Source organism: Gymnoscopelus braueri (genome assembly GCF_963280865.1).
Source record: "Gymnoscopelus braueri genome assembly, chromosome: 15".
Taxonomy (NCBI): Eukaryota; Metazoa; Chordata; class Actinopteri; order Myctophiformes; family Myctophidae; genus Gymnoscopelus; species Gymnoscopelus braueri.
Genome location: NC_137620.1, coordinates 36,086,571 through 36,096,570, shown reverse-complemented (window position 1 = coordinate 36,096,570; position 10,000 = coordinate 36,086,571). Strand labels below are relative to the sequence as shown.

General features: G+C 44.0%; 1 protein-coding gene and 1 long non-coding RNA gene across 6 annotated transcripts in view; both read right to left on the bottom strand.

The window, feature by feature from the left end:
• The window catches only part of kdm6ba (lysine (K)-specific demethylase 6B, a), a 137,679-nt gene extending 132,844 nt beyond the window's left edge, over window positions 1-4,835 (bottom strand). For all 5 annotated transcript variants that reach the window (XM_080451538.1, XM_080451543.1, XM_080451542.1 and 2 more), the window contains exon 1: window positions 4,715-4,835. The gene's annotated coding sequence lies outside the window, so the exon portion shown is untranslated. The remainder of the gene's footprint in view (window positions 1-4,714) is intronic.
• Window positions 4,834-10,000, bottom strand: part of LOC308101978 — a 58,509-nt gene continuing 53,342 nt past the window's right edge. The window contains exon 4 of the long non-coding RNA XR_013934594.1: window positions 4,834-4,920. This is a non-coding gene — a long non-coding RNA (uncharacterized lncRNA). The remainder of the gene's footprint in view (window positions 4,921-10,000) is intronic.

Genomic DNA, 10,000 nt, shown 5'->3' with positions numbered 1-10,000 from the left:
ACAGAGAGACAGGAAATCGAGGGCAGAGAGAGAAGGGAGAGACGTGCAAAACATGGCGGGAGTCGGATTTGAACCGGCACATGGTCTACTCTGTGCACTGAACTGGCTGAGCCACCATGCAGGCACCCCATATTCTCATCCTCCCTCTCTCCAATTCCTTTATCTGTGTGTGTGTGTGTGTGTATGTGTGTGTGTGTGTGTGTGTGTGTGTGTGTGTGTGTGTGTGTGTGTGTGTGTGTGTTTGACAGCCCGGGGCACAGTGCTGGCTATGCTCCATTCTCAGAGACAATGCAATCAGCCACAAAAACCCCAGACACACACACACACACACACTCGGCTTCCGAGGGCACCATCATCGTCGCCGTGGCGACGTTGCCTCGGGATTACATCATCGATAATGAGAAAGACAATATGTTTATCAAACGCATGCGCGCGCGTGTGTGTGTGTGTGTGTCTTCAATACAGTGTAGTGATGGGTTGAGGCTTTGTGCTTCTCTCTTGTGTATACACTACAGTGTGTGTGTGTGTGTGTGTGTGTGTGTGTGTGTGTGTGTGTGTGTGTGTGTGTGTGTGTGTGTGTGTGTGTGTGTGTGTGTGCATTGTATCACTACAGTGTAGCGAAGGGTGGATGTTTTGTGCTCCTCATACAGTGTGTGTGTGTTTGTGTGTGTGGGGTGTGTGTGTGTGTGTGTGTGTGTGTGTGTGTGTGTGTGTGTGTGTGTGTGCGTGTGTGTGTGTGTGTGTGTGTGTTGTGTGTGTGTGTACGCGTGCACACTGATATCCAGTGTCTACAAAAATGACCTCTGTGTTGAATGTACAATCACTGAAGCTCATATTACCCCCCCCAACCCCCAAGTTTACCCACCCCATTTCTCTCTCTCTCTCTCTCTCTCTCTCTCTCTCTCTCTGTTGAGCTATAAGGTTACCTCTGGCTCCAGACAGAGGGTCTAATACTTCACCTCCTCCTCCTCCTCCTCCTCTCTCTGCCTAACCGGAGGAGAGGAGAAAAAAAAGGAAAGAGATGAGAGAGAGAGAGAGAGAGAGAGAGAGAGAGAGAGAGAGAGAGAGAGAGAGAGAGAGAGAAAGAGGGAGGCGTAGTGGATGAAAGGATGAGGAGATAGAGCGAGATGACAGAGCGGAGACAGGAAGAAAGAGGGGAGGGCAGATAGGGAGGAGGAGGACAGTGTAGGGAGGAGGAGAGAGAGAGAGAGAGAGAGAGAGAGAGAGAGAGAGAGAGAGAGAGAGAGAGAGAGAGAGAGAGAGAGGATGAGAGAGAGAGAGAGAGAGAGATGAGAGTATGTGATTGTCCTGTGCACCTGCGTGATTGCTTCAAGCAAGAACAATGGACACACACACACACACACACACACGGTTACATGAGCTACAGTATCTTGGCCAGGCCAGTCAATAGACAGAAACCCAAGATGGCGGAAGAGTAACCCCCTCCTCCATCCCCCTCCCTAACCTCTATGACCCCAGCCCCCCACCACCAGCCCACCCACCCATCCCCACGGCCCTAATCGGGATCTTCTAGGGGCCCCATCGGAGGTCCACACACACACACACACACACACACACACACACACACACACACACACACACACACACACACACACACACACACACACACACACACACACACACACACACACACACACACACACACACACACACACACAACACACACACACACACACACACACACCTCTGACCCCGCAGGGTCCCCACCCTGCCCCCCCCTAAATGAAGCCCTTATTGATGAGGTCATCGTCTGCTAGGTCAGTCACATGACGAGGGGGGAGAGAGAGAGAGAGAGAGAGAGAGAGAGAGAGAGATAGAGAGAGAGAGAGAAGCAGTGAGGAAGAGATTGACAAATTAAATTAAATTGAGAGATAGAGTGGCTACAGTAAAATCCAGAGCCGGATTTATACTTTGTCACACAATGGTGTGGCACCCTGAAAATAGCCGATCTACAAGCTCACGCTGCGATGCGTTGTGAGCTTGTAGATCGGCTATTTTAGGCACGCAACACCGTCATGAGACAGAGCAGAAATGAAGCATTTCCATGTTAATTTGTACACTAGTATCAGGGCTGAATACACATAAAGGATTGCGTAGCTTTAAACCATGCGAACAAAGACCAAAACAACTCTAGATCAGGGGTCTTCAACAGGGGGTCCGGGACCCCTAGGGGGTCCTCAGAGTTACTACAGGGGGGGTCACCCAAATCTTTGTGGTGATCAGTTTTTTTTAACCCTAGCATCCCTTTTCTTAGGAAAACTTTACCAAAAAATAGCTACAAGAACTTGTAGGTCAGGCTATTTTGGCAAAAAGGTATAGGTGTAGAGGGAAAAAACGTTGAAGACCCCTGCTCTAGGTAATGTGCAAATACATTTGGTGCAAAACTCACTCAAATGCAAATGAGCCTCGTTGCAAAAAAAGTGACATTCACAAACTCCAGCACTAACAGACACACGCCGTTAAGAGTGAAGATTATTCTAATCTCAATTCCTCAAATGCATCTGGAGGAGCCAGGAGTGAGGATGCACCGGTCTTTGTGGAAGTCTTTCATGACACATAAATGAGGCATGCCAAGATGATCAACAAAGCTATAACTAACTAACGACAGTGTGTGTTCAAAACTAAGAGAAAATGTCCTTTAGTTATTATTACCTATTACGTACAGTACGTGTTACATGTCTAAAAGGCCACACCAGTGCAATTCCTTGCAACTGCAACTCCCTGCAACCATTATCCCGCAAATGGCACCAGTCTGCAACTGCAACTGGTCAGTCCACACCGCTGCAATGGTCTCTAAAGCGGTTTTGTTGCAAGGAGTTGCGTTAGTGTGTGGACTGGCCTTTATTGTAATAAAAGATAGACAATTACCAGAATTTTTTATTTCTTCTATTCTATTCTCTATTTGCATTATGGAATAGAATGACATCACTTGAAACCGAGGCAGGCAGGCATGCGACAGAGCCTTGAGAGCTGAGCAGTGTGATTGCTGCACTGTCGACTCACTGCCGTCCAAGTTGCATACGATACAGGGTGGAAATCAGTTCTCTCTCTCCCTCCGTCTCTCTCTTCTCTCTCTTGCTCTCTCACCCCCCCCCTCTCCTCTCCTCGCTCCCCCCCCCCCCCCCCGTCCTCGTTCTCTCTCTCTCCCCCTCTCTCCTCGTTCTCTCTCTCTCTCCCCCCCGTCTCTCTCTCCTCTCTCTCGCTCCCCCCCCCCCTGTCCTCATTCTCTCTCTCTCCCTCCCTCCGTCTCTCTCGCTCTCCCCCGCTCCCCCTCTGTCCTCGTTCTCTCTCTCTCTCCCCTCTTCTCTCTCTCTCTGTCTCTCTTCATTATCAGCCACGTGCAAGGCTGGATGATGAGAAGTCGACAGTGATCACAGTCAGAATAAGCTGGAGCTGTCATCTTGCTGTATGGAAAACAGGCATCAGCTACACTTACACACGCACACGCACACACACATACACACACACACACAGTATGACACGCATGCACACACGCAAGACGGACAAACATGATAAACACACGCTAAGGGACAAACATAATGCAAAGATTTGCTCACAAACGCATCACTTACACACATAAGAAACACACATGATAGCACATATACACACATTACAGAAAAGTCATGAGGCTCATTCATTGACTCTCCCTCTCTCTTCCTCTCTCTCTCTCTGTCTGTCTCATTCCTTTGCACCAGGATACAGTTGAGGGTGAATGACGTGCATCACTCTGTATGTCAAGCACTTTGTGAGCCAAGCCCTTCAATCTGCCTTCAATCACTTTAGACCAGACTAGACACTTAGAGAGAGAGAGAGAGAGAGAGAGAGAGAGAGAGAGAGAGAGAGAGAGAGAGAGAGAGAGAGAGAGAGATGCACAGTCATTCATCCCTTCAGAGTAAGTATCATCCCCTCCTCTGACCTAAAGCTACCTGACAGACAAACAGAGGAACCATTACAGACAGACAGACAGACAGACAGACAGACAGACAGACAGACAGACAGACAGACAGACAGACAGACAGACAGACAGACAGACAGACAGACAGACAGACAGACAGACAGACAGACAGGAACCATTATAGACTAACAGACAGACAGACAGACAGACAGACAGACAGACAGACAGACAGACAGACAGATTGGAAAAAGGCAGGCAGACACTAACTACATGGAGCGCATATACTTTTAAATGTTTTACAATTTCAAACATTTTCTAAATCTGACGAAAGCAGCAGTACTACAACATCACAACCAAAGTATAAAAGAGGGCTTTAAGTGGTCTGAATGCTGACAGATAAAAAGGGAGCAAGGGGCTGAAGACAGACAGACTGTATTACAAGTATTTCACCTTGGTCTAATATCGGAAACCTTAAAATATCCGTTCGCAAAAAAAAGCGCAGTAATGTGCTCCACAATAAACATTGAACACGTGTGCCTGTGACACGCAAACGTACGCAAACGCGCGCACACACGTACACACAACACACACACACACACACACACACACACACACAAGCCGCTCCAATCCAAACAAACACACGTGCCGCCGCTGATGCAACTTATACTTATTAAAACCAACATCCTCATCTCCTCTCTCCTCTCCCATCCTCTCCTCTCCATCCTCTCCTCCTCAAGCGATCTCTCCCTTCGCTTCCATCCGCCTCAGTCTCTCCACACAGTCCACACAGTGTCTTACCTCGCTGTCCGTCTCCTGTCCTCCTCTCCTCTTCGGGCTCCTCCTCTGAGCTGCGACTGTGTCCCGCTCTCCTCTCCTCTCCTCTCCTCTCCTCTCCTCTCCTCTCCTCTCCTCTCCTCTCCTCTCCACTCCTCTCTCCAGGGGGGACACCGGAGAACCGGGACGTGCCAGTGGTGCCAGCGCCGCCGTGCGCTACTGCGGTGCTTCTGCTCTCCAAGAAAAACCCAAGGAGGAACGAGAGAAGCGGAAATAGCAGAGGAGAAAAGAGAGAGAGAGAAAGGACACTTTAGCTAAGGATGCGTACTCCTATTCCTCAGAAACATCAGCATGTGTGTGCGTGTGTGTGACTCTCTCTCTCTCTCTCTCTCTCTCTGTCTGTGTATTATTGAAACTGGTCTATTTTTATACCACTGCACAGCAGTGAGTTGATGCAGAGAGGGAGGGGGGGGGTAGAGTCAGGGAGAGAAATGGGGAGATTGGGAGAGAGAGAGGGAGAGAGAGAGAGAGAGAGAGAGAGAGGGATGGAGGGAGGGAGGAGAGGGGGGCGAGACAGAGACAGGGCGAGAGACAGAAAGAGAGAGACAGACAGAGGGGGGAGAGAGAATGGAGGGGGACTTCTTTTCCAATAAAATGACCACACACAGCATGACCATTTCAAACACAACAAACTATGTGTGCACATGTGAACATCTGTGTGCGTGTGTGTGTGTGTGTGTGTGTGTGTGTGTGTGTGTGTGTGTGTGTGTGTGTGTGTGTGTGTGTGTGTGTGTGTGTTTTGTCTTGTTTAAACATCCTGTACACAGCCCCTGTGTCGGATAAGCGGACACACACACACACACACACACACACACACACACACACACACACACACACACACACACACACACACACACACACACACACACACACACACACACACACACACACACACACACACACACACACACACACACGCGCGCGCACGTGTGAATGTGAAGACACAACATTCAGACCGCCTCGCTTTTCACACACTGTTTCATCTAAACAACATATTTCTGGGTGGACTCAGCCGTGGTGGACTCTGTGTTGTAAATGTTTTGCTCTGTCACACTTCATTTGACTAAAACTATTTTCACGCCCATTTCCCCTCACTGGCATCGTGACCTATTGATGTGCGCTGTGCTGTTAACCCTTTAAGACCTGAGGCGATTCTTAAAAATGTTTTCTAAATCCTAGCAGTTTTTATTTTATTTTATTAAAAAAAATGTTTACGATTTTTCAAAAATAGCAGATCTACAAGCTCGTAGCGCGGCACCGAGTGCCGCGCTATGAGCTTGTATATCTGCTATTTTTGAATAGCCAAGGAAATCTAAAGTGACACAGATGCGTTCCAGGTCTTAGTGGGTTAAGAGAATGTGCGTCAGGGCTAATATAACATGAATACAGCCTTTTCACTTTCCCCCAAATTAAATACCAGGAATAGTTTTATTTTTGTGGCTTTTTTTTTTTACATTGTGGCAAAATCATTTCCTGTCTCTCTCTCTCTCCATTATCGCTGTCTATAAAGGCTTAAAAATGCCCCCCCAAATACCTTTTAACCCTTTAAGACCAGGAAAGCATCATTCGTGTCATTTTAAGATTTCTTTGGCTATTCAAAAATAGCAGATATACAAGCTCATAGCACGGCACCGAGTGCCGCGCTATGAGCTCGTAGATCTGCAATTTTTTTTTTTAGAATCGTGACAATTTGTGCACATCTTGGAATATATATTTTTCAAAGCGAACATTTGTCAAATATTTAGACCCCCAGAAGCAAAGATTTGAGATACAAATGTCCGCTTAAAAAAAAATAAGCTTGTATATGCTATTTTTAGGCTTGTATATGCTATTTTTGAATAGCCAAAGACATCTAAAATGACAGAGATGCGTTCCGGGATTGAATGAGTTTAAGAAGAAGAAAAGAAAAAAATAATCAGCTGTTGATTATGAATGGTAAATGGGTGCATTTATATAGCGTTGTTTATTCAAAGGGCTTTAGTGCACTACATTCCTGTCATGATGCAATCAAACCCAATGGAACACAGGTGTGCCCTATCAATCAATGCATACCGAATGACAATGTCTAAATTACACATTATACTTCGGGCCGTCACGATAATGACATTTTACTTGATGATTAATTGTCACACAAATAATTGAGATAAACCATTTAATTGTGTTTTTGGCATTGAAAATTTGAACATTATAAATAAAAAATATATAAATTCTGTTTGCCGCTTAGAAACAAAATGCACGGGGCAGATAATGACTGACATAATATAACGTTATACTTTCAAAGTTTTTTTTGCTTCTTTTGTGTGACACTGTAGTATGAAAAGTAGGTCTATTCATTAACAAACATAAAACATACCCGACGGCAACGCAATCTTTGAACAGTCTATGACTGACAGTGTTATTTTTAAGATTTCTTTGGCTATTCAAAAATAGCAGATCTACAAGCTCATAGCGCGGCACAGAGTGCCGCGCTATGAGCTTGTAGATCTGCTATTTTTAGAAAAATCTTGAAAATTTGTGCAAATAATTTTTAACTCAAATCTTTGCTTCTGGGGGTCCCTGGAACCAAATATTTTTAGATGGGAGGGGGTCCGCGGACAAATACATATTATTTAGGGGGTCCTTGACATGAAAAAAGTTTGAAAACCATTGAAAATATAGCAACATAAGTAAAAAAAAAAAAAAAAAGAAGACTTTAGGGGAAAAAAACTGTTAGGATTTAGAAGACATTTGTAAAATCCCCAGAAGCAAAGATTTGAGTTAAAAACTTTCGCTTAAAAAAAGTATATATATATTCAAACTTAAAGATTTGCACACATTTTCACCATTAAAAAAAAAAATAGCAGCAGATCTACAAGCTCGTAGCGCGGCACTCGGTGAAATCTCAAAATGACACAGATGCGTTCCCGGTCTTAAAGGGTTAAGACCGGGAAAGCATCTGTAATTTTAGATTTGAACCACTTTAACCCATTGAGACCTGAAGCCGATTCTACATGTCTCCTAAATCTCAACAATATTCTGAAAAACTTATGTTTCTATATCAGTGGTGCTCAATCTTTTTCATGTCAAGGACCCCCAAAATTATATGTATTTGGCCGCGGACCCCCATCAAAATATTTTGTTCCAGGGACCCCCCAGAAGCAACGATTTGAGTTAAAAATGTTCGCTTTAAAAATATATTATGTTCAAAGATTTGCACACATTTTCATGATTTAAAAAAAATAGCAGATATACAAGCTCGTAGCGCGGCACTCGGTGCCGCGCTATGAGCTTGTATATCTGCTATTTTTGAATAGCCTAAAGTGTAAAATAATGCTTTTTAGCTCAAATATAAAAATGACACAGTTCCAGGTATTAATGGGTTAACCATTATTGTATACTTTGGCTATTCTCATGATCATGAAAATGTGTGCAAATCTTTGAATATATATATTTTTAAGCGAACATTCGTAACTCAAATCTTTGCTTCTGGGGGGTCCCTGGAAGTCCACGTCAAATACAATATATGTATATATAATATATATAATATATATATATGTATATATATAATACATGAAAAAGTTTGAGAACCACTGATATTATAGCAACAGAAGTGTTTCAGAAAACTGTTAGGATTTAGAAGACATTTGTAGAATCGGCTCACAACGCGTCGCTTTTACTTCTGGTATCCTTCAAGTATATTTTGATGCCGATATACTTTTGTGCTTTTACAAAAGTAAATCTTTGAATACAGGACGTTTACTTGTGACAGAGTATTTCTACATTGTGGTATTGCTATTATAACTTTGGTAAAAATGTCACCACTGAGTGCGAGTATAAAAATGGACAGATATGTGTTTGGCTGTGTACCTACTAGCAGTGGTGTAAAGTAACTAAGTAAATTTACTTAAGTACTGTACTTATGTAAAATTTTGAGGTATTTGTACTTTACTGGAGTATTTCCAATTTCCAGTACTTTTACTTCTACTCCACTACATCTCAGAGGCAAATATTATACTTGTACTCCACTACAATTATTTGAAAACTTTAGTTACTTTGCAGATATAAAGTATTATATTATAAGACATACATTAACCACTTAAGTCCTGTTCTATACCTAGGCTATTTGAAAATAGCCGATCTGCAAGCTCACAACGCGTCGCATCGCGACGCGTTGTGAGCTTGTAGATCTGCTATTTTCAAACATTTTAGTACTTTTACTTTTGGTACTTTAAGTACATTTTGATACCAATACTTTTGTACTTTGAATTCCAGGCTTTTACTTGTAACGGAGTACTTCTACATTGCAGTATTGATACTTTTACTTAAGTAAAACATTGGAGTACTTTTTCCACCACTGCCTACTAGCCGTGTGTGTGTGTGTGTGTGTGTGTGTGTGTGTGTGTGTGTGTGTGTGTGTGTGTGTGTGTGTGTGTGTGTGTGTGTGTGTGTGTGTGTGTGTGTGTGTGTGTGTGTGTGTGTGTGTGTGTGTGTGTGTGCGTGCGTGTGTGTGTTTGCACAATGGAAGATGGAGAAAAGCCTTTGCAGCTGGGTTCCAAAAACCAGCCAAACAACACAGATAGAATAAACACACGCACAAATGCAAACTCTCTCTCTCTCACACATATATATACACACACACACATTATCATCTCTGTCCAGTGGAAACCTCACATGTCCAAAACAAAAACTTAGGATATGGAAGGAGATAAGAGGTTTCTGCCCAACAGCAACGATATGCAAACTATGCAAACACACACGCAAACACACACACGAGGGGCATGTACTGTAGATAACCTAAATGAAGCCAGTGTGGGTGAGCTAAGAGCCAGCTGGGGTTTCTGCCTTTGATGTCATCTTATCACACACACACACACACACACACACACACACACACACACACACACACACACCTGTAATTGCTTTGTTGTTTTCACATGAGTTGTGCGTGCGTGTTCCTCTCATCTGTCATCATCCATCCTTCCTTCTCTCATCCCTCTCTTTCTCTCTCTCTCCCTCCTATCTATTTTTCACTCTCTCCCTCCTTCCGTCCATAATTCACACAATGCCAGCAACTGTCTGCAAACAAAATTATGAATGAATGATTGGGGACCGTGGGACGATCACACACACACACACACACACACACACACACACACACACACACACACACACACACACACACACACACACACACACACACACACACACACACACACACACACACACACACACACACACACACACACACACACACACACACACCTCAAAAAA